The following is a 27,839-nucleotide window of genomic DNA, read 5'->3' as shown; positions in this document are numbered from 1 at the left end:
GCGATTCCGAGATCGTTCGAAAGGTTTCGGGGCGCGCAATGGGCTCCGGTCGTCGATACGCCGTCCGCGACGGGCACAAAGGGGAGGGAGGACGCAAACAAAACGAGTGCGATCATACCAGCACTAAAGCACCGGATCCCATCAGAACTCCGAAGTTAAGCGTGCTTCGGCGAGAGTAGTACTAGGATGGGTGACCCCCTGGGAAGTCCTCGTGTTGCACTCCTTTTTGCGCCCCGAGCGGCCAAAAGACTTGCTTAACTCTCCTTTACGCTTTTCGATTCTTCCAGCATTACGGCCAACAATAAATATATCGTTAACTTATAGCAGGAGAATAATGAAATCATCATCTAAAAATTTCTTCGTAAACATGCAATGATCAGATATGGTTCTAGGATGGGTGACCCCTTGGGAAGTCCTCGTGTTGCACTCCTTTTTGCGCCCCGAGCGGCCAAAACCTCTCCCGTCGACCTCTGAGTCGATGGTTTTGGGCCTCGGAATTTGCCGTGACCGCTACGCAGTCAGTCTCGTGGGGCTCGGAGAGAGCTTTCCGGAATGGGGCCGCAATAGCGATTCCGAGTTCGTTCGAGAAAGTCCGGATGGTTTCGGCGCGCGCTTGCCGTGTCCGGTACGCGGTCGGCCTCGTGGGCATCGGAGAGATCCGACGATGGCGATTCCGAGATCGTTTGAGAGGTTTCGGGGCGCGCAATGGGCTCCGGTCGTCGATACGCCGTCCGCGACGTGCACAAAGGCGAGGGAGGACGCAAACAAAACGAGTGCGATCATACCAGCACTAATGCACCGGATCACATCAGAACTCCGAAGTTAAGCGTGCTTGGGCGAGAGTAGTACGAGGATGGGTGACCCCCTGGGAAGTCCTCGTGTTGCACTCCTTTTTGCGCCCCGAGCGGCCAAAAGACTTGCTTAACTCTCCTTTAGGCTTTTCGATTCTTCCAGCATTATGGCCAACAATAAATATATCGTTAACGTATAGCAGGAGAATAATGAAATCATCATCTAAAAATTTCTTCGTAAACATGTAATGATCAGATATGGTTCTAGGATGGGTTACCCCCTGGGAAGTCCTCGTGTTGCACTCCTTTTTGCGCCCCGAGCGGCCAAAACCTCTCCCGTCGACCTCCGAGGCGATGGTTTTGGGCCTCGGAATTTGCCGTGACCACTACGCAGTCAATCTCGTGGGGCTCGGAGAGAGCTTTCCGGAATGGGGCCGCAATAGCGATTCCGAGTTCGTTCGAGAAAGTCCGGATGGTTTCGGCGCGCGCTTGCCGTGTCCGGTACGCGGTCGGCCTCGTGGGCATCGGAGAGATCCGATGATGGCGATTCCGAGATCGTTCAAGAGGTTTCGGGGCGCGCAATGGGCTCCGGTCGTCGATACGCCGTCCGCGACGTGCACAAAGGGGAGGGAGGACGCAAACAAAATGAGTGCGATCATACCAGCACTAAAGCACCGGATCCCATCAGAACTCCGAAGTTAAGCGTGCTTGGGCGAGAGTAGTACTAGGATGGGTGACCCCCTAGGAAGTCCTCGTGTTGCACTCCTTTTTGCGCCCCGAGCGGCCAAAAGACTTGCTTAACTCTCCTTTACGCTTTTCGATTCTTCCAGCATGATGACCAACAATAAATATATCGTTAACGTATAGTAGGAGAATAATGAAATCATCATCTAAAAATTTCTTTGTAAACATGCAATGATCAGATATGGTTCTAGGATGGGTGACCCCCTGGGAAGTCCTCGTGTAGCACTCCTTTTTGCGCCCCGAGCGGCCAAAACCTCTCCCGTCGACCTCCGAGGCGATGGTTTTGGGCCTCGGAATTTGCCGTGACCACGACGCAGTCAGTCTCATGGGGCTCGGAGAGAGCTTTCCGGAATGGGGCCGCAATAGCGATTCCGAGTTCGTTCGAGAAAGTCCGGATGGTTTCGGCGCGCGCTTGCCGTGTCCGGTACGCGGTCGGCCTCGTGGGCATCGGAGAGATCCGACGATGGCGATTCCGAGATCGTTCGAAAGGTTTCGGGGCGCGCAATGGGCTCCGGTCGTCGATACGCCATCCGCGACGTACACAAAGGGGAGGGAGGACGCAAACAAAACGAGTGCGATCATACCAGCACTAAAGCACCGGATCCCATCAGATCTCTGAAGTTAAGCGTGCTAGGGCGAGAGTAGTACTAGGATGGGTGACCCCCTGGGAAGTCCTCGTGTTGCACTACTTTTTGCGCCCCGAGCGGCCAAAAGACTTGCTTAACTCTCCTTTACGCTTTTCGATTCTTCCAGCATTATGGCCAACAATAAATATATCGTTAACGTATAGCAGGAGAATAATGAAATCATCATCTAAAAATTTCTTCGTAAACATGCAATGATCAGATATGGTTCTAGGAAGGGTGACCCCCTGGGAAGTCCTCGTGTTGCACTCCTTTTTGCGCCCCGAGCGGCCAAAACCTCTCCCGTCGACCTCCGAGGCGATGGTTTTGGGCCTCGGAATTTGCCGTGACCGCGACGCAGTCAGTCTCGTGGGGCTCGGAGAGAGCTTTCCGTAATGGGGCAGCAATAGCGATTCCGAGTTCGTTCGAGAAAGTCCGGATGGTTTCGGCGCGCGCTTGCCATGTCCGGTACGCGGTCGTCCTCGTGGGCATCGGAGAGATCCGACGATGGCGATTCCGAGATCGTTCGAGAGGTTTCGGGGCGCGCAATGGGCTCCGGTCGTCGATACGCCGTCCGCGACGTGCACAAAGGGGGGGGAGGACGCAAACAAAACGAGTGCGATCATACCAGCACTAAAGCATGAGATCCCATCAAAACTCCGAAGTTAAGCGTGCTTGAGCGAGAGTAGTACTAGGATGGGTGACCCCTTGGGAAGTCCTCGTGTTGCACTCCTTTTTGCGCCCCGAGCGGCCAAAAGACTTGCTTAACTCTCCTTTACGCTTTTCGATTCTTCCAGCATTATTGCCAACAATAAATATATCGTTAACGTATAGCAGGAGAATAATGAAATCATCATCTAAAAATTTCTTCGTAAACATGCAATGATCAGATATGGTTCTAGGATGGGTGACCCCCTGGGAAGTCCTCGTGTTGCACTCCTTTTTGCGTCCCGAGCGGCCAAAACCTCTCCCGTCGACCTCCGAGGCGATGGTTTTGGGCCTCGGAATTTGCCGTGACCGCTACGCAGTCAGTCTCGTGGGGCTCGGAGAGAGCTTTCCGGAATGGGGCCGCAATAGCGATTCCGAGTTCGTTCGAGAAAGTCCGGATGGTTTCGGCGCGCGCTTGCCGTGTCCGGTACGCGGTCGGCCTCGTGGGCATCGGAGAGATCCGACGATGGCGATTCCGAGATCGTTTGAGAGGTTTCGGGGCGCGCAATGGGCTCCGGTCGTCGATACGCCGTCCGCGACGTGCACAAAGGGGAGGGAGGACGCAAACAAAACGAGTGTTATCATACAAGCACTAAAGCACCGGATCGCATCAGAACTCCGAAGTTAAGCGTGCTTGGGCGAGATTAGTACTAGGATGGGTGACCCCCGGGGAAGTCCTCGTGTTGCACTCCTTTTTGCGCCCCGAGCGGCCAAAAGACTTGCTTAACTCTCCTTTATGCTTTTCGATTCTTCCAGCATTATGGCCAACAATAAATATATCGTTAACGTATAGCAGGAGAATAATGAAATCATCATCGAAAAATTTCTTCGTAAACATGCAATGATCAGATATGGTTATAGGATGGGTGACCCCCTGGGAAGTCCTCGTGTTGCACTCCTTTTTGCGCCCCGAGCGGCCAAAACCTCTCCCGTCGAACTCCGAGGCGATGGTTTTGGGCCTCGGAATTTGCCGTGAACGCGACGCAGTCACTCACGTGGGGCTCGGAGAGAGCATTCCGGAATGGGGCCGCAATAGCGATTCCGAGTTCGTTCGAGAAAGTCCGGATGGTTTCGGCACGCGCTTGCCATGTCCGGTACGCGGTTGGCCTCGTGGGCATCGGAGAGATCCGACGATGGCGATTCCGAGATCGTTCGAGAGGTTTCGGGGCGCGCAATGGGCTCTGATCGTCGATACGCCGTCCGCGACGTGCACAAAGGGGAGGGAGGACGCAAACAAAACGAGTGCGATCATACCAGCACTAATGCACCGGATCCCATCAGAACTCCGAAGTTAAGCGTACTTGGGCGAGAGTAGTACTAGGATGGGTGACCCCCTGGGAAGTCCTCGTGTTGCACTCCTTTTTGCGCCCCGAGCGGCCAAAAGACTTGCTTAACTCTCCTTTACGCTTTTCGATTCTTCCAGCATTATGGCCAACAATAAATATATCGTTAACGTATAGCAGGAAAATAATGAAATCATCATCTAAAAATTTCTTCGTAAACATGTAATGATCAGATATGGTTCTAGGATGGGTGACCCCCTGGGAAGTCCTCGTGTTGCACTCCTTTTTGCGCCCCGAGCGGCCAAAACCTCTCCCGTCGACCTCCGAGGCGATGGTTTTGGGCCTCGGAATTTGCCGTGACCACTACGCAGTCAATCTCGTGGGGCTCGGAGAGAGCTTTCCGGAATGGGGCCGCAATAGCGATTCCGAGTTCGTTCGAGAAAGTCCGGATGGTTTCGGCGCGCGCTTGCCGTGTCCGGTACGCGGTCGGCCTCGTGGGCATCGGAGAGATCCGACGATAGTGATTCCGAGATCGTTCGAGAGGTTTCGGGGCGCGCAATGGGCTCCGGTCGTCGATACGCCGTCCGCGACTTGCACAAAGGGGAGGGAGGACGCAAACAAAACGAGTTTGATCATACAAGCACTAAAGCACCGGATCGCATCAGAACTCCGAAGTTAAGCGTGCTTGGGCGAGAGTAGTACTAGGATGGGTGACCCCCTGGGAAGTCCTCGTGTTGCACTCCTTTTTGCGCCCCGAGCAGCCAAAAGACTTGCTTAACTCTCCTTTACGCTTTTCGATTCTTCCAGCATTATGGCCAACAATAAATATATCATCAACGTATAGCAGGAGAATAATGAAATCATCATCTAAAAATTTCTTCGTAAACATGCAATGATCAGATATGGTTCTAGGATGGGTGACCCCCTGGGAAGTCCTCGTGTTGCACTCCTTTTTGTGCCCCGAGCAGCCAAAAGACTTGCTTAACTCTCCTTTACGCTTTTCGATTCTTCCAGCATTATGGCCAACAATAAATATATCATCAACGTATAGCAGGAGAATAATGAAATCATCATCTAAAAATTTCTTCGTAAACATGCAATGATCAGATATGGTTCTAGGATGGGTGACCCCCTGGGAAGTCCTCGTGTTGCACTCCTTTTTGCGCCCCGAGCGACCAAAACCTCTCCCGTCGACCTCCGAGGCGATGGTTTTGGGCCTCGGAATTTGCCGTGACCGCGACGCAGTCAGTCTCGTGGGGCTCGGAGAGAGCTTTCCGGAATGGGGCCGCAATAGCGATTCCGAGTTCGTTCGAGAAAGTCCGGATGGTTTCGGCGCGCGCTTGCCATGTCCGGTACGCGGTTTGCCTCGTGGGCATCAGAGAGATCCGACGATGGCGATTCCGAAATCGTTCGAGAGGTTTCGGGGCGCGCAATGGGCTCCGATCGTCGATACGCCGTCCGCGACGTGCACAAAGGGGAGGGAGGACGCAAACAAAACGAGTGCGATCATACCAGTACTAAAGCACCAGATCCCATCAGAACTCCGAAGTTAAGCCTGCTTGGGCGAGAGTAGTAGTAGGATGGGTGACCCCCTGGGAAGTCCTCGTGTTGCACTCCTTTTTGCGCCCCGAGCAGCCAAAAGACTTGCTTAACTCTCCTTTACGCTTTTCGATTCTTCCAGAATTATGGCCAACAATAAATATATTGTCAACGTATAGCAGGAGAATAATGAAATCATCATCTAAAAATTTCTTCGTAAACATGCAATGGTCAGATATGGTTCTAGGATGGGTGACCCCCTGGGAAGTCCTCGTGTTGCACTCCTATTTGCGCCCCGAGCGGCCAAAACCTCTCCCGTCGACCTCCGAGGCGATGGTTTTGGGCCTCAGAATTTGCCGTGACCGCTACGCAGTCAGTCTCGTGGGGCTCGGAGAGAGCTTTCCGTAATGGGGCCGCAATAGCGATTCCGAGTTCGTTCGAGAAAGTCCGGATGGTTTCGGCGCGCGCTTACCGTGTCCGATACGCGGTCGGCCTCGTGGGCATCGGAGAGATCCGACGATGGCGATTACGAGATCGTTCGAGAGGTTTCGGGGCGCGCAATGGGCTCCGATCGTCGATACGCCGTCCGCGACGTGCACAAAGGGGAGGGAGGACGCAAACAAAACGAGTGCGATCATACCAGCACTAATGCACCGGATCCCATCAGAACTCCGAAGTTAAGCGTACTTGGGCGAGAGTAGTACTAGGATGGGTGACCCCCTGGGAAGTCCTCGTGTTGCACTCCTTTTTGCGCCCCGAGCGGCCAAAAGACTTGCTTAACTCTCCTTTACGCTTTTCGATTCTTCCAGCATTATGGCCAACAATAAATATATCGTTAACGTATAGCAGGAAAATAATGAAATCATCATCTAAAAATTTCTTCGTAAACATGTAATGATCAGATATGGTTCTAGGATGGGTGACCCCCTGGGAAGTCCTCGTGTTGCACTCCTTTTTGCGCCCCGAGCGGCCAAAACCTCTCCCGTCGACCTCCGAGGCGATGGTTTTGGGCCTCGGAATTTGCCGTGACCACTACGCAGTCAATCTCGTGGGGCTCGGAGAGAGCTTTCCGGAATGGGGCCGCAATAGCGATTCCGAGTTCGTTCTAGAAAGTCCGGATGGTTTCGGCGCGCGCTTGCCGTGTCCGGTACGCGGTCGGCCTCGTGGGCATCGGAGAGATCCGACGATAGCGATTCCGAGATCGCTCGAGAGGTTTCGGGGCGCGCAATGGGCTCCGGTCGTCGATACGCCGTCCGCGACGTGCACAAAGGGGAGGGAGGACGCAAACAAAACGAGTGCGATCATACAAGCACTAAAGCACCGGATCCCATCAGAACTCCGAAGTTATGCGTGCTTGGGCGAGAGTAGTACTAGGATGGGTGACCCCCTGGGAAGTCCTCGTGTTGCACTCCTTTTGGCGCCCCGAGTGGCCAAAAGACTTGCTTAACTCTCCTTTACGCTTTTCGATTCTTCCAGCATTATGGCCAACAATAAATATATCGTTAACGTATAGCAGGAGAATAATGAAATCATCATCTAAAAATTTCTTCGTAAACATGCAATGATCAAATATGGTTCTAGGATGGGTGACCCCCTGGGAAGTCCTCGTGTTGCACTCCTTTTTACGCCCCGAGCGGCCAAAACCTCTCCCGTCGACCTCCGAGGCGATGGTTTTGGGCCTCGGAATTTGCCGTGACCACGACGCAGTCAGTCTCGTGGGGCTCGGAGAGAGCTTTCCGGAATGGAGCCGCAATAGCGATTCCGAGTTCGTTCGAGAAAGTCCGGATGGTTTCGGCGCGCGCTTGCCGTGTCCGGTACGCGGTCGGCCTCGTGGGCATCGGAGAGATCCGACGATGGCGATTCCGAGATCGTTCGAAAGGTTTCGGGGCGCGCAATGGGCTCCGGTCGTCGATACGCCGTCCGCGACGTGCACAAAGGGGAGGGAGGACGCAAACAAAACGAGTGCGATCATACCAGCACTAAAGCACCGGATCCCATCAGATCTCCGAAGTTAAGCGTGCTTGGGCGTGAGTAGTACTAGGATGGGTGACCCCCTGGGAAGTCCTCGTGTTGCACTCCTTTTTGCGCCCCGAGCGGCCAAAAGACTTGCTTAACTCTCCTTTACGCTTTTCGATTCTTCCAGCATTATGGCCAACAATAAATATATCGTTATCGTATAGCAGGAGAATAATGAAATCATCATCTAAAAATTTCTTCGTAAACATGCAATGATCAGATATGGTTCTAGGATGGGTGACCCCCTGGGAAGTCCTCGTGTTGCACTCCTTTTTGCGCCCCGAGCGGCCAAAACCTCTCCCGTCGACCTCCGAGGCGATGGTTTTGGGCCTCGAAATTTGCCGTGACCGCGACGCAGTCAGTCTCGTGGGGCTCGGAGAGAGCTTTCCGGAATGGGGCCGCAATAGCGATTCCGAGTTCGTTCGAGAAAGTCCGGATGGTTTCGGCGCGCGCTTGCCGTGTCCGGTACGCGGTCGGCCTCGTGGGCATCGGAGAGATCCGACGATGGCGATTCCGAGATCGTTCGAGAGGTTTCGGGGCGCGCAATGCGCTCCGGTTGTCGATACGCCGTCCGCGACGTGCACAAAGGGGAGGGAGGACGCAAACAAAATGAGTCCGATCATACCAGCACTAAAGCACCGGATCCCATCAGAACTCCGAAGTTAAGCGTGCTTGGGCGAGAGTAGTACTAGGATGGGTGACCCCTTGGGAAGTCCTCGTGTTGCACTCCTTTTTGCGCCCCGAGCGGCCAAAAGACTTGCTTAACTCTCCTTTACGCTTTTCGATTCTTCCAGCATTATGGCCAACAATAAATATATCGTTAACGTATAGCAGGAGAATAATGAAATCATCATCTAAAAATTTCTTCGTAAACATGCAATGATCAGATATGGTTCTAGGATGGGTGTCCCCCTGGGAAGTCCTCGTGTTGCACTCCTTTTTGCGCCCCGAGCGGCCAAAACCTCTCCCGTCGACCTCCGAGGCGATGGTTTTGGGCCTCGGAATTTGCCGTGACAGCTACGCAGTCAGTCTCGTGGGGTTCGGAGAGAGCTTTCCGGAATGGGGCCGCAATAGCGATTCCGAGTTCGTTCGAGAAAGTCCGGATGGTTTAGGCGCGCGCTTGCCGTGTCCGGTACGCGGTCGGCCTCGTGGGCATCGGAGAGATCCGACGATGGCGATTCCGAGATCGTTCGAGAGGTTTCGGGGCGCGCAATGGGCTCCGGTCGTCGATACGCCGTCCGCGACGTGCACAAAGGGGACGGAGGACGCAAACAAAATGAATGCGATCATACCAGCACTAAAGCATCGGATCCAATCAGAACTCCGAAGTTAAGCGTGCTTGGGCGAGAGTAGTACTAGAATGGGTGACCCCCTGGGAAGTCCTCGTGTTGCACTCCTTTTTGCGCCCCGAGCGGACAAAAGACTTGCTTAACTCTCCTTTACGCTTTTCGATTCTTCCAGCATTATGGCCAACAATAAATATATCGTTAACGTATAGCAGGAGAATAATGAAATCATCATCTAAAAATTTCTTCGTAAACATGCAATGATCAGATATGGTTCTAGGATGGGTGACCCCCTGGGAAGTCCTCGTGTTGCACTCCTTTTTGCGCCCCGAGCGACCAAAACCTCTCCCGTCGACCTCCGAGGCGATGGTTTTGGGCCTTGGAATTTGCCGTGACCGCGACGCAGTCAGTCTCGTGGGGCTCGGAGAGAGCTTTCCGGAATGGGGCCGCAATAGCGATTCCGAGTTCGTTCGAGAAAGTCCGGATGGTTTCGGAGCGCGCTTGCCGTGTCCGGTACGCGGTCGGCCTCGTGGGCATCGGAGAGATCCGACGATGGCGATTCCGAGATCGTTCGAGAGGTTTCGGGGCGCGCAATTGGCTCCGGTCGTCGATACGCCATCCGCGACGTGCACAAAGGGGACGGAGGACGCAAACAAAATGAGTGCGATCATACCAGCACTAAAGCACTGGATCCCATCAGAACTCCGAAGTTAAGCGTGCTTGGGTGAGAGTAGTACTAGGATGGGTGACCCCCTGGGAAGTCATCGTGTTGCATTCCTTTTTGCGCCCCGAGCGGCCAAAAGACTTGCTTAACTCTCCTTTACGCTTTTCGATTCTTCCAGCATTATGGCCAATAATAAATATATCGTTAACGTATAGCAGGAGAATAATGAAATCATCATCGAAAAATTTCTTCGTAAACATGCAATGATCAGATATGGTTATAGGATGGGTGGCCCCCTGGGAAGTCCTCGTGTTGCACTTCTTTTTGCGCCCCGAGCGGCCAAAACCTCTCCCGTCGACCTCCGAGGCGATGGTTTTGGGCCTCGGAATTTGTCGTGACCGCGACGCAGTCAGTCTCGTGGGGCTCGGAGAGAGCTTTCCGGAATGGGGCCGCAATAGCGATTCCGAGTTCGTTCGAGAAAGTCCGGATGGTTTCGGCGCGCGCTTGCCATGTCCGGTACGTGGTCGGCCTCGTGGGCATCGGAGAGATCCTACGATGGCGATTCTGAGATCGTTCGAGAGGTTTCGGGGCGCGCAATGGGCTCCGGTCGTCGATACGCCGTCCGCGACGTGCACAAAGGGGAGGGAGGACGCAAACAAAACGAGTGCTATCATACCAGCACTAATGCACCGGATCCCAATAGAACTCCGAAGTTAAGCGTGCTTGGGCGAGAGTAGTACTAGGATGGGTGACCCCCTGGGAAGTCCTCGTGTTGCACTCCTTTTTGCGCCCCGAGCGGCCAAAAGACTTGCTTAACTCTCCTTTACGCTTCCGCTCAAAACGAGTGCGATCATACCAGCACTAAAGCACCGGATCCCATCAGAACTGCGAAGTTAAACGTGCTTGGGCGAGAGTAGTACTAGGATGGGTGACCCCCTGGGAAGTCCTCGTGTTGCACTCATTTTTGCGCCCCGAGCGGCCAAAAGACTTGCTTAACTCTCCTTTACGCTTTTCGATTCTTCCAGCATTATGGCCAACATTAAATATATCGTTAACGTATAGCAGGAGAATAATGAAATCATCATCTAAAAATTTCTTCGTAAATATGCAATGATCAGATATGGTTCTAGGATGGGTGACCCCCTGGGAAGTCCTCGTGTTGCACTCCTTTTTGCGCCCCGAGCGGCCAAAACCTCTCCCGTCGACCTCCGAGGCGATGGTTTTGGGCCTCGGAATTTGCCGTGACCGCGACGCAGTCAGTCTCGTGGGGCTCGGAGAGAGCTTTCCGGAATGGGGCCGCAATAGCGATTCCGAGTTCGTTCGAGAAAGTCCGGATGGTTTTGGCGCGCGCTTGCCGTGTCCGGTACGCGGTCGGCCTCGTGGGCATCGGAGAGATCCGACGATGGCGATTCCGAGATCGTTCGAGAGGTTTCGGGGCGCGCAATGGGCTCCGATCGTCGATACGCCGTCCGCGACGTGCACAAAGGGGAGGGAGGACGCAAACAAAACGAGTGCGATCATACCAGCACTAATGCACTGGATCCTATCAGAACTCCGAAGTTAAGCGTACTTGGGCGAGAGTAGTACTAGGATGGGTGACCCCCTGGGAAGTTCTCGTGTTGCACACCTTTTTGCGCCCCGAGCGGCCAAAAGACTTGCTTAACTCTCCTTTACGCTTTTCGATTCTTCCAGCATTATGGCCAACAATAAATATATCGTTAACGTATAGCAGGAAAATAATGAAATCATCATCTAAAAATTTCTTCGTAAACATGTAATGATCAGATATGGTTCTAGGATGGGTGACCCCCTGGGAAGTCCTCGTGTTGCACTCCTTTTTGCGCCCCGAGCGGCCAAAACCTCTCCCGTCGACCTCCGAGGCGATGGTTTTGGGCCTCGGAATTTGCCGTGACCACTACGCAGTCAATCTCGTGGGGCTCGGAGAGAGCTTTCCGGAATGGGGCCGCAATAGCGATTCCGAGTTCGTTCGAGAAAGTCCGGATGGTTTCGGCGCGCGCTTGCCGTGTCCGGTACGCGGTCGGCCTCGTGGGCATCGGAGAGATCCGACGATAGCGATTCCGAGATCGTTCGAGAGGTTTCGGGGCGCGCAATGGGCTCCGGTCGTCGATACGCCGTCCGCGACGTGCACAAAGGGGAGGGAGGACGCAAACAAAACGAGTGCGATCATACAAGCACTAAAGCACCGGATCCCATCAGAACTCCGAAGTTATGCGTGCTTGGGCGAGAGTAGTACTAGGATGGGTGACCCCCTGGGAAGTCCTCGTGTTGCACTCCTTTTGGCGCCCCGAGTGGCCAAAAGACTTGCTTAACTCTCCTTTACGCTTTTCGATTCTTCCAGCATTATGGCCAACAATAAATATATCGTTAACGTATAGCAGGAGAATTATGAAATCATCATCTAAAAATTTCTTCGTAAACATGCAATGATCAAATATGGTTCTAGGATGGGTGACCCCCTGGGAAGTCCTCGTGTTGCACTCCTTTTTGCGCCCCGAGCGGCCAAAACCTCTCCCGTCGACCTCCGAGGCGATGGTTTTGGGCCTCGGAATTTGCCGTGACCACGACGCAGTCAGTCTCGTGGGGCTCGGAGAGAGCTTTCCGGAATGGAGCCGCAATAGCAATTCCGAGTTCGTTCGAGAAAGTCCGGATGGTTTCGGCGCGCGCTTGCCGTGTCCGGTACGCGGTCGGCCTCGTGGGCATCGGAGAGATCCGACGATGGCGATTCCGAGATCGTTCGAAAGGTTTCGGGGCGCGCAATGGGCTCCGGTCGTCGATACGCCGTCCGCGACGTGCACAAAGGGGAGGGAGGACGCAAACAAAACGAGTGCGATTTTACCAGCACTAAAGCACCGAATCCCATCAGATCTCCGAAGTTAAGCGTGCTTGGGTGAGAGTAGTACTAGGATGGGTGACCCCCTGGGAAGTCCTCGTTTTGCACTCCTTTTTGCGCCCCGAGCGGCCAAACGACTTGCTTAACTCTCCTTTACGCTTTTCGATTCTTCCAGCATTATGGCCAACAATAAATATATCGTTATCGTATAGCAGGAGAATAATGAAATCATCATCTAAAAATTTCTTCGTAAACATGCAATGATCAGATATGGTTCTAGGATGGGTGACCCCCTGGGAAGTCCTCGTGTTGCACTCCTTTTTGCGCCCCGAGCGGCCAAAACCTCTCCCGTCGACCTCCGAGGCGATGGTTTTGGGCCTCGGAATTTGCCGTGACCGCGACGCAGTCAGTCTCGTGGGGCTAGGAGAGAGCTTTCCGGAATGGGGCCGCAATAGCGATTCCGAGTTCGTTCGAGAAAGTCCGGATGGTTTCGGCGCGCGCTTGCCGTGTCCGGTACGCGGTCGGCCTCGTGGGCATCGGAGAGATCCGACGATGGCGATTCCGAGATCGTTCGAGAGGTTTCGGGGCGCGCAATGCGCTCCGGTTGTCGATACGCCGTCCGCGACGTGCACAAAGGGGAGGGAGGACGCAAACAAAACGAGTGCGATCATACCAGCACTAAAGCACCGGATCCCATCAGAACTTCGAAGTTAAGCGTGCTTGGGCGAGAGTAGTACTAGGATGGGTGACCCCTTGGGAAGTCCTCGTGTTGCACTCCTTTTTGCGCCCCGAGCGGCCAAAAGACTTGCTTAACTCTCCTTTACGCTTTTCGATTCTTCCAGCATTATGGCCAACAATAAATGTATCGTTAACGTATAGCAGGAGAATAATGAAATCATCATCTAAAAATTTCTTCGTAAACATGCAATGATCAGATATGGTTCTAGGATGGGTGACCCCCTGGGAAGTCCTTGTGTTGCACTCCTTTTTGCGCCCCGAGCGGCTAAAACCTCTCCCGTCGACCTTCGAGGCGATGGTTTTGGGCCTCGGAATTTGCCGTGACCGCTACGCAGTCAGTCTCGTGGGGCTCGGGGAGAGCTTTCCGGAATGGGGCCGCAATAGCGATTCCGAGTTCGTTCGAGAAAGTCCGGATGGTTTCGGCGCGCGGTTGCCGTGTCCGGTACGCGGTCGGCCTCGTGGGCATCGGAGAGATCCGACGATGGTGATTACGAGATCGTTCGAGAGGTTTCGGGGCGCGCAATGGGCTCCGGTCGTCGATACGCCGTCCGCGACGTGCACAAAGGGTAGGGAGGACGCAAACAAAACGAGTGCGATCGTACCAGCACTAAAGCACCGGATCCCATCAGAACTGCGAAGTTAAACGTGCTTGGGCGAGAGTAGTACTAGGATGGGTGACCCCCTGGGAAGTCCTCGTGTTGCACTCATTTTTGCGCCCCGAGCGGCCAAAAGACTTGCTTAACTCTCCTTTACGCTTTTCGATTCTTCCAGCATTATGGCCAACAATAAATATATCGTTAACGTATAGCAGGAGAATAATGAAATCATCATCTAAAAATTTCTTCGTAAATATGCAATGATCAGATATGGTTCTAGGATGGGTGACCCCCTGGGAAGTCCTCGTGTTGCACTCCTTTTTGCGCCCCGAGCGGCCAAAACCTCTCCCGTCGACCTCCGAGGCGATGGTTTTGGGCCTCGGAATTTGCCGTGACCGCTACGCAGTTAGTCTCGTGGGGCTCGGAGAGAGCTTTCCGGAATGGGGCCACAATAGCGATTCCGAGTTCGTTCGAGAAAGTCCGGATGGTTTCAGCGCGCGCTTGCCGTGTCCGGTACGCGGTCGGCCTCGTGGGCATCGGAGAGATCCGTCGATGGCGATTCCGAGATCGTTCGAGAGGTTTCGGGGCGCGCAATGGGCTCCGGTCGTCGATACGCCGTCCGCGACGTGCACAAAGGGGACGGAGGACGCAAACAAAACGAGTGCGATCATACCATCACTAAGGCATTGGATCCAATCAGAACTCCGAAGTTAAGCGTGCTTGGGCGAGAGTTGTACTAGGATGGGTGACCCCCTGGGAAGTCCTCGTGTTGCACTCCTTTTTGCGCCCCGAGCGGCCAAAAGACTTGCTTAACTCTCCTTTACGCTTTTCGATTCTTCCAGCATTATGGCCAACAATAAATATATCGTTAACGTATAGAAGGAGAATAATGAAATCATCATCTAAAAATTTCTTCGTAAACATGCAATGATCAGATATGGTTCTAGGATGGGTGACCCCCTGGGAAGTCCTCGTGTTGCACTCCTTTTTGCGCCCCGAGCGGCCAAAACCTCTCCCGTCAACCTCCGAGGCGATGGTTTTGGGCCTCGGAATTTGCCGTGAACGCGACGCAGTCAGTCTCGTGTGGCTCGGAGAGAGCTTTCGGGAATGGGGCCGCAATAGCGATTCCGAGTTCGTTCGAGAAAGTCCGGATGGTTTCGGCGCGCGCTTGCCGTGTCCGGTACGCGGTCGGCCTCGTGGGCATCGGAGAGATCCGACGATGGCGATTCCGAGATCGTTCGAGAGGTTTCGGGGCGCGCAATTGGCTCCGGTCGTCGATACGCCGTCCGCGACGTGCACAAAGGGGACGGAGGACGCAAACAAAATGAGTGCGATCATATCAGCACTAAAGCACTGGATCCCATCAGAACTCCGAAGTTAAGCGTGCTTGGGCGAGAGTAGTACTAGGATGGGTGACCCCCTGGGAAGTCCTCGTGTTGCATTCCTTTTTGCGCCCCGAGCGGCCAAAAGACTTGCTTAACTCTCCTTTACGCTTTTCGATTCTTCCAGCATTATGGCCAATAATAAATATATCGTTAACGTATAGTAGGAGAATAATGAAATCATCATCGAAAAATTTCTTCGTAAACATGCAATGATCAGATATGGTTATAGGATGGGTGGCCCCCTGGGAAGTCCTCGTGTTGCACTTCTTTTGGCGCCCCGAGCGGCCAAAACCTCTCCCGTCGACCTCCGAGGCGATGGTTTTGGGCCTCGGAATTTGCCCTGACCATGACGCAGTCAGTCTCGTGGGGCTCGGAGAGAGCTTTCCGGAATGGGGCCGCAATAGCGATTCCGAGTTCGTTCGAGAAAGTCCGGATGGTTTCGGCGCGCGCTTACCATGTCCGGTACGTGGTCGGCCTCGTGGGCATCGGAGAGATCCTACGATGGTGATTCCGAGATCGTTCGAGAGGTTTCGGGGCGCGCAATGGGCGTCGGTCGTCGATACGCCGTCCGCGACGTGCACAAAGGGGAGGGAGGACGCAAACAAAAAGAGTGCGATCATACCAGCACTAATGCATCGGATCCCATTAGAACTCCGAAGTTAAGCGTGCTTGGGCGAGAGTAGTACAAGGATGGGTGACCCCCTGGGAAGTCCTCGTGTTGCACTCCATTTTGCGCCCCGAGCGACCAAAAGACTTGCTTAACTCTCCTTTACGCTTCCGCGACGTGCACAAAGGGGAGGGAGGACGCAATCAAAACGAGTGCGATCATACCAGCACTAAAGCACCGGATCCCATCAGAACTGCGAAGTTAAACGTGCTTGGGCGAGAGTAGTACTAGGATGGGTGACCCCCTGGGAAGTCCTCGTGTTGCACTCCTTTTTGCGCCCCGAGCGGCCAAAAGACTTGCTTAACTCTCCTTTACGCTTTTCGATTCTTCCAGCATTATGGCCAACATTAAATATATCGTTAACGTATAGCAGGAGAATAATGAAATCATCATCTAAAAATTTCTTCGTAAATATGCAATGATCATATATGGTTCTAGGATGGGTGACCCCCTGGGAAGTCCTCGTGTTGCACTCCTTTTTGCGCCCCGAGCGGCCAAAACCTCTCCCGTCGACCTCCGAGGCGATGGTTTTGGGCCTCGGAATTTGCCGTGACCGCTACGCAGTCAGTCTCGTGGGGCTCGGAGAGAGCTTTCCGGAATGGGGCCACAATAGCGATTCCGAGTTCGTTCGAGAAAGTCCGGATGGTTTCGGCGCGCGCTTGTCGTGTCCGGTACGCGGTCGGCCTCGTGGGCATCGGAGAGATCCGACGATGGCGATTCTGAGATCGTTCGAGAGGTTTCGGGGCACGCAATGGGCTCCGGTCGTCGATACGCCATCCGCGACGTGCACAAAGGGGAGGGAGGACGCAAACAAAATGAGTGCGATCATACCAGCACTAAAGCATCGGATCCCATCAGAACTCCGAAGTTAAGCGTGCTTGGGCGAGAGTAGTACTAGGATGGGTGACCCCCTGGGAAGTCCTCGTGTTGCACTCCTTTTTGCGCCCTGAGCGGCCAAAAGACTTGCTTAACTCTCCTTTACGCTTTTCGATTCTTCCAGCATTACGGCCAACAATAAATATATCGTTAACGTATAGTAGGAGAATAATGAAATCATCATCTAAATATTTCTTCGTAAACATGCAATGATCAGATATGGTTCTAGGATGGGTGACCCCTTGGGAAGTCCTCGTGTTGCACTCTTTTTTGCGCCCCGAGCGGCCAAAACCTCTCCCGTCGACCTCCGAGGCGATGGTTTTGGGCATCGGAATTTGCCGTGACCGCTACGCAGTCAGTCTCGTGGGGCTCGGAGAGAGCTTTCCGGAATGGGGCCGCAATAGCGATTCCGAGTTCGTTCGAGAAAGTCCGGATGGTTTCAGCGCGCGCTTGCCGTGTCCGGTACGCGGTCGGCCTCGTGGGCATCGGAGAGATCCGACGATGGCGATTCCGAGATCGTTCGAGAGGTTTCGGGGCGCGCAATGCGCTCCGGTCGTCGATACGCCGTCCGCGACGTGCACAAAGGGGAGGGAGGACGCAAACAAATCGAGTGCGATCATACCAGCACTAAAGCACCGGATCCCATCAGAACTCCGAAGTTAAGTGTGCTTGGGCAAGAGTAGTACTAGGATGGGTGACCCCCTGGGACGTCCTCGTGTTGCACTCCTTTTTGCGCCCCGAGCGGCCAAAAGACTTGCTTAACTCTCCTTTACGCTTTTCGATTCTTCCAGCATTATGGCCAACAATAAATATATCGTTAACGTATAGCAGGAGAATAATGAAATCATCATCGAAAAATTTCTTCGTAAACATGCAATGATCAGATATGGTTATAGGATGGGTGACCCCCTGGGAAGTCCTCGTGTTGCACTCCTTTTTGCGCCCCGAGCTGCCAAAACCTCTCCCGTCGACCTCCGAGGCGATGGTTTTGGGCCTCGGAATTTGCCGTGACCGCGACGCAGTCAGTCTCGTGGGGCTCGGAGAGAGCTTTCCGGAATGGGGCCGCAATAGCGATTCCGAATTCGTTCGAGAAAGTCCGGATGGTTTCGGCGCGCGCTTGCCATGTCCGGTACGCGGTCGGCCTCGTGGGCATCGGAGAGATCCGACGATGGCGATTCCGAGATCGTTCGAGAGGTTTCGGGGCGCGCAATGGGCTCCGGTCGTCGATACACCGTCCGCGACGTTCACAAAGGGGAGGGAGGACGCAAACAAAACGAGTGCGATCATACCAGCACTAAAGCACCGGATACCATCAGAACTATGAAGTTAAGCGTGCTTGGGCGAGAGTACTACTAGGATGGGTGACCCCCTGGGAAGTCAGATATGGTTCTAGGATGGGTGACCCCCTGGGAAGTCCTCGTGTTGCACTCCTTTTTGCGCCCCGAGCGGCCAAAACCTCTCCCGTCGACCTCCGAGGCGATGGTTTTGGGCCTCGGAATTTACCCTGACCGCGACGCAGTCAGTCTCGTGGGGCTCGGAGAGAGCTTTCCGGAATGGGGCCGCAATTGCGATTCCGAGTTCGTTCGAGAAAGTCCGGATGGTTTCGGCGCGCGCTTGCCGTGTCCGGTACGCGGTCGGCCTCGTGGGCATCGGAGAGATCCGACGATGGCGATTCCGAGATCGTTCGAGAGGTTTCGGGGCGCGCAATGGGCTCCGGTCGTCGATACGCCGTCCGCGACGTGCACAAAGGGGACGGAGGACGCAAACAAAACGAGTGCGATCATACCAGCACTAAAACACCGGATCCCATCAGAACTCCGAAGTTAAGCGTGCTTGGGCGAGAGTAGTACTAGGATGGGTAACCCCCTAGGAAGCCCTCGTGTTGCACTCCTTTTTGCGCCCCGAGCGGCCAAAAGACTTGCTTAACTCTCCTTTACGCTTTTCGATTCTTCCAGCATTATGGCCAACAATAAATATATCGTTAACGTATAGCAGGAGAATAATGAAATCATCATCTAAAAATTTCTTCGTAAACATGCAATGATCAGATATGGTTCTAGGAAGGGTGACCCCCTGGGAAGTCCTCGTGTTGCACTCCTTTTTGCGCCCCGAGAGGCCAAAAACTCTCCCGTCGAACTCCGAGGCGATGGTTTTGGGCCTCGGAATTTGCCGTGACCGCGACGCAGTCAGTCTCGTGGGGCTCGGAGAGAGCTTTCCGGAATGGGGCCGCAATAGCGATTCCGAGTTCGTTCGAGAAAGTCCGGATGGTTTCGGCGCGCGCTTGCCGTGTCCGGTACGCTGTCGGCCTCGTGGGCATCGGAGAGATCCGACGATGGCGATTCCGAGATCCTTCGAGAGGTTTCGGGGCGCGCAATGGGCTCCGGTCGTCGATACGCCGTCCGCGACGTGCACAAAGGGGAGGGAGGACGCAAACAAAACGAGTGCGATCATACCAGCACTAAAGCACCTGATCCCATCAGAACTCCGAAGATAAGCGTGCTTGGGCGAGAGTAGTACTAGGATGGGTGACCCCCTGGGAAGTCCTCGTGTTGCACTCCTTTTTGCGCCCCGAGCGGCCAAAAGACTTGCTTAACTCTCCTTTACGCTTTTCGATTCTTCCAGCATTATGGCCAACAATAAATATATCGTTAACGTATAGCAGGAGAATAATGAAATCATCATCTAAAAATTTCTTCGTAAACATGCAATGATCAGATATGGTTCTAGGATGGGTGTCCCCCTGGGAAGTCCTCGTGTTGCACTCCTTTTTGCGCCCCGAGCGGCCAAAACCTCTCCCGTCGACCTCCGAGGCGATGGTTTTGGGCCTCGGAATTTGCCGTGACAGCTACGCAGTCAGTCTCGTGGGGTTCGGAGAGAGCTTTCCGGAATGGGGCCGCAATAGCGATTCCGAGTTCGTTCGAGAAAGTCCGGATGGTTTCGGTGCGCGCTTGCCGTGTCCGGTACGCGGTCGGCCTCGTGGGCATCGGAGAGATCCGACGATGGCGATTCCGAGATCGTTCGAGAGGTTTCGGGGCGCGCAATGGGCTCCGGTCGTCGATACGCCGTCCGCGACGTGCACAAAGGGGAGGGAGGACGCAAACAAAACGAGTTCGATCATACCAGCACTAATGCACCGGATCCCATCAGAACTCCGAAGTTAAGCGTGCTTGGGCGAGAGTAGTACTAGGAAGGGTGACCCCCTGGGAAGTCCTCGTGTTGCACTCCTTTTTGCGCCCCGAGCGGCCAAAAGACTTGCTTAACTCTCCTTTACGCTTTTCGATTCTTCCAGCATTATGGCCAACAATAAATATATCGTTAACGTATAGCAGGAGAATAATGAAATCATCATCTAAAAATTTCTTCGTAAACATGCAATGATCAGATATGGTTCTAGGATGGGTGACCCCCTGGGAAGTCCTCGTGTTGCACTCCTTTTTGCGCCCCGAGAGGCCAAAAACTCTCCCGTCGAACTCCGAGGCGATGGTTTTGGGCCTCGGAATTTGCCGTGACCGCTACGCAGTCAGTCTCGTGGGGCTCGGAGAGAGCTTTCCGGAATGGGGCCGCAATAGCAATTCCGAGTTCGTTCGAGAAAGTCCGGATGGTTTCGGCGCGCGCTTGCCGTGTCCGGTACGCGGTCGGCCTCGTGGGCATCGGAGAGATCCGACGATGGCGATTCCGAGATCGTTCGAGAGGTTTCGGGGCGCGCAATGGGCTCCGGTCGTCGATACGCCGTCCGCGACGTGCACAAAGGGGAGGGAGGACGCAAACAAAACGAGTGCGATCATACCAGCACTAAAACACCGGATCCCATCAGAACTCCGAAGTTAAGCGTGCTTGGGCGAGAGTAGTACTAGGATGGGTGACCCCCTAGGAAGCCCTCGTGTTGCACTCCTTTTTGCGCCCCGAGCGGCCAAAAGACTTGCTTAACTCTCCTTTACGCTTTTCGATTCTTCCAGCATTATGGCCAACAATAAATATATCGTTAACGTATAGCAGGAGAATAATGAAATCATCATCTAAAAATTTCTTCGTAAACATGCAATGATCAGATATGGTTCTAGGATGGGTGACCCCCTGGGAAGTCCTCGTGTTGCACTCCTTTTTGCGCCCCGAGCGGCCAAAACCTCTGCCGTCGACCTCCGAGGCGATGGTTTTGGGCCTCGGAATTTGCCGTGACCGCTACGCTGTCAGTCTCGTGGGGCTCGGAGAGAGCTTTCCGGAATGGGGCCGCAATAGCGATTCCGAGTTCGGTCGAGAAAGTCCGGATGGTTTCGGCGCGCGCTTGCCGTGTCCGCTACGCGGTCGGCCTCGTGGGCATCGGAGAGATCCGACGATGGCGATTCCGAGATCGTTCGAGAGGTTTCGGGGCGCGCAATGGGCTCCGGTCGTCGATACGCCGTCCGCGACGTGCACAAAGGGGAGGGAGGACGCAAACAAAACGAGTGTGATCATACCAGCACTAAAGCATCGGATCCCATCAGAACTCCAAAGTTAAGCGTGCTTGGGCGAGAGTAGTACTAGGATGGGTGACCCCCTGGGAAGTCCTTGTGTTGCACTCCTTTTTGCGACCCTAGCGGCCAAAAGACTTGCTTAACTCTCCTTTACGCTTTTCGATTCTTCCAGCATTATGGCCAATAATAAATATATCGTTAACGTATAGCAGGAGAATAATGAAATCATCATCTAAAAATTTCTTCGTAAACATGCAATGATCAGATATGGTTCTAGGATGGGTGAACCCCTGGGAAGTCCTCGTGTTGCACTCCTTTTTGCGCCCCGAGCGGCCAAAACCTCTCCCGTCGACCTCCGAGGCGATGGTTTTGGGCCTCGGAATTTGCCGTGACCGCTACACAGTCAGTCTCGTGGGGCTCGGAGAGAGCTTTCGGGAATGGGGCCGCAATAGCGATTCCGAGTTCGTTCGAGAAAGTCCGGATGGTTTCGGCGCGCGCTTGCCGTGTCCGGTACGCGGTCGGCCTCGTGGGCATCGGAGAGATCCGACGATGGCGATTCCGTGATCGTTCGAGAGGTTTCGGGGCGCGCAATGGGCTCCGGTCGTCGATACGCCGTACGCGACATGCACAAAGGGGAGGGAGGACGCAAACAAAACGTGTGCGATCATACTAGCACTAAAGCACCGGATCCCATCAAAACTCCGAAGTTAAGCGTGCTGGGGCGAGAGTAGTACTAGGATGGGTGACCCCATGGGAAGTCCTCGTGTTGCAGTCCTTTTTGCGCCCCGAGCGGCCAAAAGACTTGCTTAACTCTTCTTTACGCTTTTCGATTCTTCCAGCATTACGGCCAACAATAAATATATCGTTAACGTATAGCAGGAGAATAATGAAATCATCATCTAAAAATTTCTTCGTAAACATGCAATGATCAGATATGGTTCTAGGATGGGTGACCCCTTGGGAAGTCCTCGTGTTGCACTCCTTTTTGCGCCCCGAGCGGCCAAAACCTTTCCCGTCGACCTCCGAGGCGATGGTTTTGGGCCTCGGAATTTACCGTGACCGCTACGCAGTCAGTCTCGTGGGGCTCGGAGAGAGCTTTTCGGAATGGGGCCGCAATAGCGATTCCGAGTTCGTTCGAGAATGTCCGGATGGTTTCGGCGCGCACTTGCCGTGTCCGGTACGCGGTCGGCCTCGTGGGCATCGGAGAGATCCGACGATGGCGATTCCGAGATCGTTCGAGAGGTTTCGGGGCGCGCAATGGGCTCCGGTCGTCGATACGCCGTCCGCGACGTGCACAAAGGGGAGGGAGGACGCAAACAAAACGAGTGCGATAATACCAGCACTAAAGCACCGGATCCCATCAGAACTCCGAAGTTAAGCGTGCTTGGGTGAGAGTAGTACTAGGAAGGGTGACCCCCTGGGAAGTCCTCGTGTTGCACTCCTTTTTGCGCCCGGAGCGGCCAAAAGACTTGCTTAACTCTCCTTTACGCTTTTCGATTCTTCCAGCATTATGGCCAACAATAAATATATCGTTAACGTATAGCAGGAGAATAATGAAATCATCATCTAAAAATTTCTTCGTAAACATGCAATGATCAGATATGGTTCTAGGATGGGTGACCCCCTGGGAAGTCCTCGTGTTGCATTCCTTTTTGCGCCCCGAGCGGCCAAAACCTCTCCCGTCGACCTCCGAGGCGATGGTTTTGGGCCTCGGAATTTGCCGTGACCGCGACGCAGTCAGTCTCGTGGGGCTCGGAGAGAGCTTTCCGGAATGGGGCCGCAATAGCGATTCCGAGTTCGTTCGAGAAAGTCCGGATGGTTTCGGCGCGCGCTTGCCGTGTCCGGTACGCGGTCGGCCTCGTGGGCATCGGAGAGATCCGACAATGGCGATTCCGAGATCGTTCGAGAGGTTTCGGGGCGCGCAATGGGCTCCGGTCGTCGATACGCCGTCCGCGACGTGCACAAAGGGGAGGGAGGACGCAAACAAAACGAGTGCGATCATACCAGCACTAAAGCACCGGATCCCATCAGAACTCCGAACTTAAGCGTGCTTGGGCGAGAGTAGTACTAGGATGGGTGACCCCCTGGGACGTCCTCGTGTTGCACTCCTTTTTGCGCCCCGAGCGGCCAAAAGACTTGCTTAACTCTCCTTTACGCTTTTCGATTCTTCCAGCATTATGGCCAACAATAAATATATCGTTAACGTATAGCAGGAGAATAATGAAATCATCATCTAAAAATTTCTTCGTAAACATGCAATGATCAGATATGGTTCTAGGATGGGTGACCCGCTGGGAAGTCCTCGTGTTGCACTCCTTTTTGCGCCCCGAGCGGCCAAAACCTCTGCCGTCGACCTCCGAGGCGATGGTTTTGGGCCTCGGAATTTGCCGTGACCGCTACGCAGTCAGTCTCGTGGGGCTCGGAGAGAGCTTTCCGGAATGGGGCCGCAATAGCGATTCCGAGTTCGTTCGAGAAAGTCCGGATGGTTTCGGCGCGCGCTTGCCGTGTCCGCTACGCGGTCGGCCTCGTGGGCATCGGAGAGATCCGACGATGGCGATTCCGAGATCGTTCGAGAGGTTTCGGGGCGCGCAATGGGCTCCGGTCGTCGATACGCCATCCGCGACGTGCACAAAGGGGAGGGAGGACGCAAACAAAACGAGTGCGATCATACCAGCACTAAAGCATCGGATCCCATCAGAACTCCAAAGTTAAGCGTGCTTGGGCGAGAGTAGTACTAGGATGGGTGACCCCCTGGGACGTCCTCGTGTTGCACCCCTTTTTGCGCCCCGAGCGGCCAAAAGACTTGCTTAACTCTCCTTTACGCTTTTCGATTCTTCCAGCATTATGGCCAACAATAAATATATCGTTAACGTATAGCAGGAGAATAATGAAATCATCATCTAAAAATTTCTTCGTAAACATGCAATGATCAGATATGGTTCTAGGATGGGTGACCCCCTGGGAAGTCCTCGAGTTGCACTCCTTTTTGCGCCCCGAGCGGCCAAAACCTCTCCCGTCGACCTCCGAGGCGATGGTTTTGGGCCTCGGAATTTGCCGTGACCGCTACGCAGTCAGTCTCGTGGGGCTCGGAGAGAGCTTTCCGGAATGGGGCCGCAATAGGGATTCCGAGTTTGTTCGAGAAAGTCCGGATGGTTTCGGCGCGTGCTTGCCGTGTCCGGTACGCGGTCGGCCTCGTGGGCATCGGAGAGATCCGACGATGGCGATTCCGAGATCGTTCGAGAGGTTTCGGGGCGCGCAATGGTCTCCGGTCGTCGATACGCCGTCCGTGATGTGGACAAAGGGGAGGGAGGTCGCAAACAAAACGAGTGCGATCATACCAGCACTAAAGCACCGGATCCCATCAGAACTCCGAAGTCAAGCGTGCTTGGGCGAGAGTAGTACTAGTATGGGTGACCCCCTGGGAAGTCCTCGTGTTGCACTCATTTTTGCACCCCGAGCGGCCAAAAGACTTGCTTAACTCTCCTTTACACTTTTCGATTCTTCCAGCATTATGGCCAACAATAAATATATCATTAACATATAGCAGGAGAATAATGAAATCATCATCTAAAAATTTCTTCGTAAACATGCAATGATCAGATATGGTTCTAGGATGGGTGACCCCCTGGGAAGTCCGCGTGTTGCACTCCTTTTTGCGCCCCGAGCGGCCAAAACCTCTCCCGTCGACCTCCGAGGCGATGGTTTTGGGCCTCGGAATTTGCCGTGACCGCTACGCAGTCAGTCTCGTGGGGCTCGGAGAGAGCTTTCCGGAATGGGGCCGCAATAGCGATTCCGAGTTCGTTCGAGAAAGTCCGGATGGTTTCGGCGCGCGCTTGCCGTGTCGGGTACGCGGTCGGCCTCGTGGGCATCGGAGAGATCCGACGATGGCGATTCCGAGATCGTTCGAGAGGTTTCGGGGCGCGCAATGGGCTCCGGTCGTCGATACGCCGTCCGCGACGTGCACAAAGGGGAGGGAGGACGCAAACAAAATGAGTGCGATCATACCAGCACTAAAGCACCGGATCCCATCAGAACTCCGAAGTTAAGCGTGCTTGGGTGAGAGTAGTACTAGGATGGGTGACCCCCTGGGAAGTCCTCGTGTTGCACTCCTTTTTGCGCCCCGAGCGGCCAAAAGACTTGCTTAACTCTCCTTTACGCTTTTCGATTCTTCCAGCATTATGGCCAACAATAAATATATCGTTAACGTATAGCAGGAGAATAATGAAATCATCATCTAAAAATTTCTTCGTAAACATGCAATGATCAGATATGGTTCTAGGATGGGTGACCCGCTGGGAAGTCCTCGTGTTGCACTCCTTTTTGCGCCCCGAGCGGCCAAAACCTCTCCCGTCGACCTCCGAGGCGATGGTTTTGGGCCTCGGAATTTGCCGTGACCGCTACGCTGTCAGTCTCGTGGGGCTCGGAGAGAGCTTTCCGGAATGGGGCCGCAATAGCGATTCCGAGTTCGTTCGAGAAAGTCCGGATGGTTTCGGCGTGTGCTTGCCGTGTCCGGTACGCTGTCGGCCTCGTGGGCATCGGAGAGATCTGACGATGGCGATTCCGAGATCGTTCGAGAGGTTTCGGGGCGCGCAATGGGCTCCGGTCGTCGATACGCCGTCCGTGACGTGCACAAAGGGGAGGGAGGACGCAAACAAAACGAGTGCGATCATACCAGCACTAAAGCACCGGATCCCATCAGAACTCTGAAGTTAAGCCTGCTTGGGCGAGAGTAGTACTAGGATGGGTGACCCCTTGGGAAGTCCTCGTGTTGCACTCCTTTTTGCGCCCCGAGCGGCCAAAAGACTTGCTTAACTCTCCTTTACGCTTTTCGATTCTTCCAGCATTATGGCCAACAATAAATATATCATTACATATAGCAGGAGAATAATGAAATCATCATCTAAAAATTTCTTCGTAAACATGCAATGATCAGATATGGTTCTAGGATGGGTGACCCCCTGGGAAGTCCGCGTGTTGCACTCCTTTTTGCGCCCCGAGCGGCCAAAACCTCTCCCGTCGACCTCCGAGGCGATGGTTTTGGGCCTCGGAATTTGCCGTGACCGCTACGCAGTCAGTCTCGTGGGGCTCGGAGAGAGCTTTCGGGAATGGGGCCGCAATAGCGATTCCGAGCTCGTTCGAGAAAGTCCGGATGGTTTCGGCGCGCGCTTGCCGTGTCCGGTACGCGGTCGGCCTCGTGGGCATCGGAGAGATCCGACGATGGCGATTCCGAGATCGTTCGAGAGGTTTCGGGGCGCGCAATGGGCTCCGGTCGTCGATACGCCGTCCGCGACGTGCACAAAGGGGAGGGAGGACGCAAACAAAACGAGTGCGATCATACCAGCACTAAAGCACCGGATCCCATCAGAACTCCGAAGTTAAGTGTGCTTGGGTGAGAGTAGTACTAGGATGGGTGACCCCCTGGGAAGTCCTCGTGTTGCACTCCTTTTTGCGCCCCGAGCGGCCAAAAGACTTGCTTAACTCTCCTTTACGCTTTTCGATTCTTCCAGCATTATGGCCAACAATAAATATATCGTTAACGTATAGCAGGAGAATAATGAAATCATCATCTAAAAATTTCTTCGTAAACATGCAATGATCAGATATGGTTCTAGGATGGGTGACCCGCTGGGAAGTCCTCGTGTTGCACTCCTTTTTGCGCCCCGAGCGGCCAAAACCTCTGCCGTCGACCTCCGAGGCGATGGTTTTGGGCCTCGGAATTTGCCGTGACCGCTACGCTGTCAGTCTCGTGGGGCTCGGAGAGAGCTTTCCGGAATGGGGCCGCAATAGCGATTCCGAGTTCGTTCGAGAAAGTCCGGATAGTTTCGGCGTGCGCTTGCCGTGTCCGGTACGCGGTCGGCCTCGTGGGCATCGGAGAGATCCGACGATGGCGATTCCGAGATCGTTCGAGAGGTTTCGGGGCGCGCAATGGGCTCCGGTCGTCGATACGCCGTCCGTGACGTGCACAAAGGGGAGGGAGGACGCAAACAAAAGGAGTGCGATCATACCAGCACTAAAGCACCGGATCCCATCAGAACTCCGAAGTTAAGCGTGCTTGGGCGAGAGTAGTACTAGGATGGGTGACCCCCTAGGACGTCCTCGTGTTGCACTCCTTTTTGCGCCCCGAGCTGCCAAAAGACTTGCTTAACTCTCCTTTACGCTTTTCGATTCTTCCAGCATTATGGCCAACAATAAATATATCGTTAACTTAAAGCAGGAGAATAATGAAATCATCATCTAAAAATTTCTTCGTAAACATGCGATGATCAGATATTGTTCAAGGATGGGTGACCCCCTGGGAAGTCCTCGTGTTGCACTCCTTTTTGCGCCCCGAGCGGCCAAAACCTCTCCCGTCGACCTCCGAGGTGATGGTTTTGGGCCTCGGAATTTGCCGTGACCGCTACGCAGTCAGTCTCGTGGGGCTCGGAGAGAGCTTTCGGGAATGGGGCCGCAATAGCGATTCCGAGTTCGTTCGAGAAAGTCCGGATGGTTTCGGCGCGCGCTTGTCGTGTCCGGTACGCGGTCGGCCTCGTGGGCATCGGAGAGATCCGACGATGGCGATTCCGAGATCGTTCGAGAGGTTTCGGGGCGCGCAATGGGCTCCGGTCGTCGATACGCCGTCCG

General features: G+C 54.2%; 42 non-coding genes and 1 pseudogene across 42 annotated transcripts; all 43 read left to right on the top strand.

Moving 5' to 3' along the window:
* The first annotated feature begins 104 nt into the window (after window positions 1–104).
* LOC135647135 (5S ribosomal RNA) lies at window positions 105–223 on the top strand. Its single transcript, XR_010499878.1, has one exon. It is a non-coding gene; the product is annotated as a 5S ribosomal RNA (ribosomal RNA).
* Window positions 224–771: 548 nt separating this feature from the next.
* LOC135647240 (5S ribosomal RNA) lies at window positions 772–890 on the top strand. The gene has a single exon (XR_010499983.1). It is a non-coding gene; the product is annotated as a 5S ribosomal RNA (ribosomal RNA).
* A 548-nt stretch (window positions 891–1,438) lies between these two features.
* LOC135648179 (5S ribosomal RNA) lies at window positions 1,439–1,557 on the top strand. Its single transcript, XR_010500868.1, has one exon. It is a non-coding gene; the product is annotated as a 5S ribosomal RNA (ribosomal RNA).
* Window positions 1,558–2,105: 548 nt separating this feature from the next.
* On the top strand, window positions 2,106–2,224 carry LOC135647252 (5S ribosomal RNA). Its single transcript, XR_010499994.1, has one exon. It is a non-coding gene; the product is annotated as a 5S ribosomal RNA (ribosomal RNA).
* Window positions 2,225–2,772: 548 nt separating this feature from the next.
* LOC135647697 (5S ribosomal RNA) lies at window positions 2,773–2,891 on the top strand. The gene has a single exon (XR_010500429.1). It is a non-coding gene; the product is annotated as a 5S ribosomal RNA (ribosomal RNA).
* A 548-nt stretch (window positions 2,892–3,439) lies between these two features.
* On the top strand, window positions 3,440–3,558 carry LOC135647666 (5S ribosomal RNA). Its single transcript, XR_010500399.1, has one exon. It is a non-coding gene; the product is annotated as a 5S ribosomal RNA (ribosomal RNA).
* Window positions 3,559–4,106: 548 nt separating this feature from the next.
* LOC135646549 (5S ribosomal RNA) lies at window positions 4,107–4,225 on the top strand. Its single transcript, XR_010499296.1, has one exon. It is a non-coding gene; the product is annotated as a 5S ribosomal RNA (ribosomal RNA).
* Window positions 4,226–4,773: 548 nt separating this feature from the next.
* On the top strand, window positions 4,774–4,892 carry LOC135647647 (5S ribosomal RNA). Its single transcript, XR_010500381.1, has one exon. It is a non-coding gene; the product is annotated as a 5S ribosomal RNA (ribosomal RNA).
* A 755-nt stretch (window positions 4,893–5,647) lies between these two features.
* LOC135647546 (5S ribosomal RNA) lies at window positions 5,648–5,766 on the top strand. The gene has a single exon (XR_010500283.1). It is a non-coding gene; the product is annotated as a 5S ribosomal RNA (ribosomal RNA).
* Window positions 5,767–6,314: 548 nt separating this feature from the next.
* Window positions 6,315–6,433, top strand: LOC135646548 (5S ribosomal RNA). The gene has a single exon (XR_010499295.1). It is a non-coding gene; the product is annotated as a 5S ribosomal RNA (ribosomal RNA).
* A 548-nt stretch (window positions 6,434–6,981) lies between these two features.
* LOC135647437 (5S ribosomal RNA) lies at window positions 6,982–7,100 on the top strand. Its single transcript, XR_010500175.1, has one exon. It is a non-coding gene; the product is annotated as a 5S ribosomal RNA (ribosomal RNA).
* A 548-nt stretch (window positions 7,101–7,648) lies between these two features.
* On the top strand, window positions 7,649–7,767 carry LOC135648118 (5S ribosomal RNA). Its single transcript, XR_010500808.1, has one exon. It is a non-coding gene; the product is annotated as a 5S ribosomal RNA (ribosomal RNA).
* Window positions 7,768–8,315: 548 nt separating this feature from the next.
* Window positions 8,316–8,434, top strand: LOC135647124 (5S ribosomal RNA). Its single transcript, XR_010499867.1, has one exon. It is a non-coding gene; the product is annotated as a 5S ribosomal RNA (ribosomal RNA).
* A 548-nt stretch (window positions 8,435–8,982) lies between these two features.
* Window positions 8,983–9,101, top strand: LOC135647525 (5S ribosomal RNA). Its single transcript, XR_010500262.1, has one exon. It is a non-coding gene; the product is annotated as a 5S ribosomal RNA (ribosomal RNA).
* A 548-nt stretch (window positions 9,102–9,649) lies between these two features.
* On the top strand, window positions 9,650–9,768 carry LOC135647513 (5S ribosomal RNA). Its single transcript, XR_010500250.1, has one exon. It is a non-coding gene; the product is annotated as a 5S ribosomal RNA (ribosomal RNA).
* A 548-nt stretch (window positions 9,769–10,316) lies between these two features.
* LOC135647339 (5S ribosomal RNA) lies at window positions 10,317–10,435 on the top strand. Its single transcript, XR_010500079.1, has one exon. It is a non-coding gene; the product is annotated as a 5S ribosomal RNA (ribosomal RNA).
* Window positions 10,436–10,496: 61 nt separating this feature from the next.
* Window positions 10,497–10,615, top strand: LOC135647415 (5S ribosomal RNA). The gene has a single exon (XR_010500154.1). It is a non-coding gene; the product is annotated as a 5S ribosomal RNA (ribosomal RNA).
* A 548-nt stretch (window positions 10,616–11,163) lies between these two features.
* LOC135647524 (5S ribosomal RNA) lies at window positions 11,164–11,282 on the top strand. Its single transcript, XR_010500261.1, has one exon. It is a non-coding gene; the product is annotated as a 5S ribosomal RNA (ribosomal RNA).
* Window positions 11,283–11,830: 548 nt separating this feature from the next.
* Window positions 11,831–11,949, top strand: LOC135647436 (5S ribosomal RNA). Its single transcript, XR_010500174.1, has one exon. It is a non-coding gene; the product is annotated as a 5S ribosomal RNA (ribosomal RNA).
* Window positions 11,950–12,497: 548 nt separating this feature from the next.
* LOC135647646 (5S ribosomal RNA) lies at window positions 12,498–12,616 on the top strand. The gene has a single exon (XR_010500380.1). It is a non-coding gene; the product is annotated as a 5S ribosomal RNA (ribosomal RNA).
* A 548-nt stretch (window positions 12,617–13,164) lies between these two features.
* Window positions 13,165–13,283, top strand: LOC135646467 (5S ribosomal RNA). The gene has a single exon (XR_010499216.1). It is a non-coding gene; the product is annotated as a 5S ribosomal RNA (ribosomal RNA).
* A 548-nt stretch (window positions 13,284–13,831) lies between these two features.
* On the top strand, window positions 13,832–13,950 carry LOC135647549 (5S ribosomal RNA). The gene has a single exon (XR_010500286.1). It is a non-coding gene; the product is annotated as a 5S ribosomal RNA (ribosomal RNA).
* A 548-nt stretch (window positions 13,951–14,498) lies between these two features.
* On the top strand, window positions 14,499–14,617 carry LOC135647696 (5S ribosomal RNA). The gene has a single exon (XR_010500428.1). It is a non-coding gene; the product is annotated as a 5S ribosomal RNA (ribosomal RNA).
* Window positions 14,618–15,165: 548 nt separating this feature from the next.
* On the top strand, window positions 15,166–15,284 carry LOC135647146 (5S ribosomal RNA). Its single transcript, XR_010499889.1, has one exon. It is a non-coding gene; the product is annotated as a 5S ribosomal RNA (ribosomal RNA).
* Window positions 15,285–15,832: 548 nt separating this feature from the next.
* On the top strand, window positions 15,833–15,951 carry LOC135647356 (5S ribosomal RNA). The gene has a single exon (XR_010500095.1). It is a non-coding gene; the product is annotated as a 5S ribosomal RNA (ribosomal RNA).
* A 90-nt stretch (window positions 15,952–16,041) lies between these two features.
* LOC135647335 (5S ribosomal RNA) lies at window positions 16,042–16,160 on the top strand. Its single transcript, XR_010500075.1, has one exon. It is a non-coding gene; the product is annotated as a 5S ribosomal RNA (ribosomal RNA).
* A 548-nt stretch (window positions 16,161–16,708) lies between these two features.
* LOC135646375 (5S ribosomal RNA) lies at window positions 16,709–16,827 on the top strand. Its single transcript, XR_010499128.1, has one exon. It is a non-coding gene; the product is annotated as a 5S ribosomal RNA (ribosomal RNA).
* Window positions 16,828–17,375: 548 nt separating this feature from the next.
* Window positions 17,376–17,494, top strand: LOC135647443 (5S ribosomal RNA). Its single transcript, XR_010500180.1, has one exon. It is a non-coding gene; the product is annotated as a 5S ribosomal RNA (ribosomal RNA).
* A 548-nt stretch (window positions 17,495–18,042) lies between these two features.
* On the top strand, window positions 18,043–18,160 carry LOC135647787 (5S ribosomal RNA; annotated as a pseudogene).
* Window positions 18,161–18,539: 379 nt separating this feature from the next.
* LOC135647020 (5S ribosomal RNA) lies at window positions 18,540–18,658 on the top strand. Its single transcript, XR_010499766.1, has one exon. It is a non-coding gene; the product is annotated as a 5S ribosomal RNA (ribosomal RNA).
* Window positions 18,659–19,206: 548 nt separating this feature from the next.
* Window positions 19,207–19,325, top strand: LOC135647266 (5S ribosomal RNA). The gene has a single exon (XR_010500007.1). It is a non-coding gene; the product is annotated as a 5S ribosomal RNA (ribosomal RNA).
* Window positions 19,326–19,873: 548 nt separating this feature from the next.
* LOC135647408 (5S ribosomal RNA) lies at window positions 19,874–19,992 on the top strand. The gene has a single exon (XR_010500147.1). It is a non-coding gene; the product is annotated as a 5S ribosomal RNA (ribosomal RNA).
* Window positions 19,993–20,540: 548 nt separating this feature from the next.
* Window positions 20,541–20,659, top strand: LOC135646364 (5S ribosomal RNA). Its single transcript, XR_010499118.1, has one exon. It is a non-coding gene; the product is annotated as a 5S ribosomal RNA (ribosomal RNA).
* Window positions 20,660–21,207: 548 nt separating this feature from the next.
* LOC135647389 (5S ribosomal RNA) lies at window positions 21,208–21,326 on the top strand. Its single transcript, XR_010500128.1, has one exon. It is a non-coding gene; the product is annotated as a 5S ribosomal RNA (ribosomal RNA).
* Window positions 21,327–21,874: 548 nt separating this feature from the next.
* Window positions 21,875–21,993, top strand: LOC135647609 (5S ribosomal RNA). Its single transcript, XR_010500342.1, has one exon. It is a non-coding gene; the product is annotated as a 5S ribosomal RNA (ribosomal RNA).
* Window positions 21,994–22,541: 548 nt separating this feature from the next.
* On the top strand, window positions 22,542–22,660 carry LOC135647305 (5S ribosomal RNA). Its single transcript, XR_010500046.1, has one exon. It is a non-coding gene; the product is annotated as a 5S ribosomal RNA (ribosomal RNA).
* Window positions 22,661–23,208: 548 nt separating this feature from the next.
* On the top strand, window positions 23,209–23,327 carry LOC135647459 (5S ribosomal RNA). Its single transcript, XR_010500196.1, has one exon. It is a non-coding gene; the product is annotated as a 5S ribosomal RNA (ribosomal RNA).
* A 548-nt stretch (window positions 23,328–23,875) lies between these two features.
* LOC135647598 (5S ribosomal RNA) lies at window positions 23,876–23,994 on the top strand. Its single transcript, XR_010500333.1, has one exon. It is a non-coding gene; the product is annotated as a 5S ribosomal RNA (ribosomal RNA).
* Window positions 23,995–24,542: 548 nt separating this feature from the next.
* LOC135647137 (5S ribosomal RNA) lies at window positions 24,543–24,661 on the top strand. The gene has a single exon (XR_010499880.1). It is a non-coding gene; the product is annotated as a 5S ribosomal RNA (ribosomal RNA).
* Window positions 24,662–25,209: 548 nt separating this feature from the next.
* On the top strand, window positions 25,210–25,328 carry LOC135646368 (5S ribosomal RNA). Its single transcript, XR_010499121.1, has one exon. It is a non-coding gene; the product is annotated as a 5S ribosomal RNA (ribosomal RNA).
* Window positions 25,329–25,876: 548 nt separating this feature from the next.
* On the top strand, window positions 25,877–25,995 carry LOC135647306 (5S ribosomal RNA). Its single transcript, XR_010500047.1, has one exon. It is a non-coding gene; the product is annotated as a 5S ribosomal RNA (ribosomal RNA).
* A 547-nt stretch (window positions 25,996–26,542) lies between these two features.
* Window positions 26,543–26,661, top strand: LOC135646559 (5S ribosomal RNA). The gene has a single exon (XR_010499306.1). It is a non-coding gene; the product is annotated as a 5S ribosomal RNA (ribosomal RNA).
* Window positions 26,662–27,209: 548 nt separating this feature from the next.
* On the top strand, window positions 27,210–27,328 carry LOC135647272 (5S ribosomal RNA). Its single transcript, XR_010500013.1, has one exon. It is a non-coding gene; the product is annotated as a 5S ribosomal RNA (ribosomal RNA).
* The last annotated feature ends 511 nt before the right edge of the window (window positions 27,329–27,839 follow it).

The sequence above is a fragment of the Musa acuminata genome, chromosome BXJ3-8, assembly GCF_036884655.1.
Source record: "Musa acuminata AAA Group cultivar baxijiao chromosome BXJ3-8, Cavendish_Baxijiao_AAA, whole genome shotgun sequence".
In the NCBI taxonomy this organism is placed as follows: domain Eukaryota; kingdom Viridiplantae; phylum Streptophyta; class Magnoliopsida; order Zingiberales; family Musaceae; genus Musa; species Musa acuminata.
This window is presented reverse-complemented; position numbering and strand designations above follow the sequence as displayed.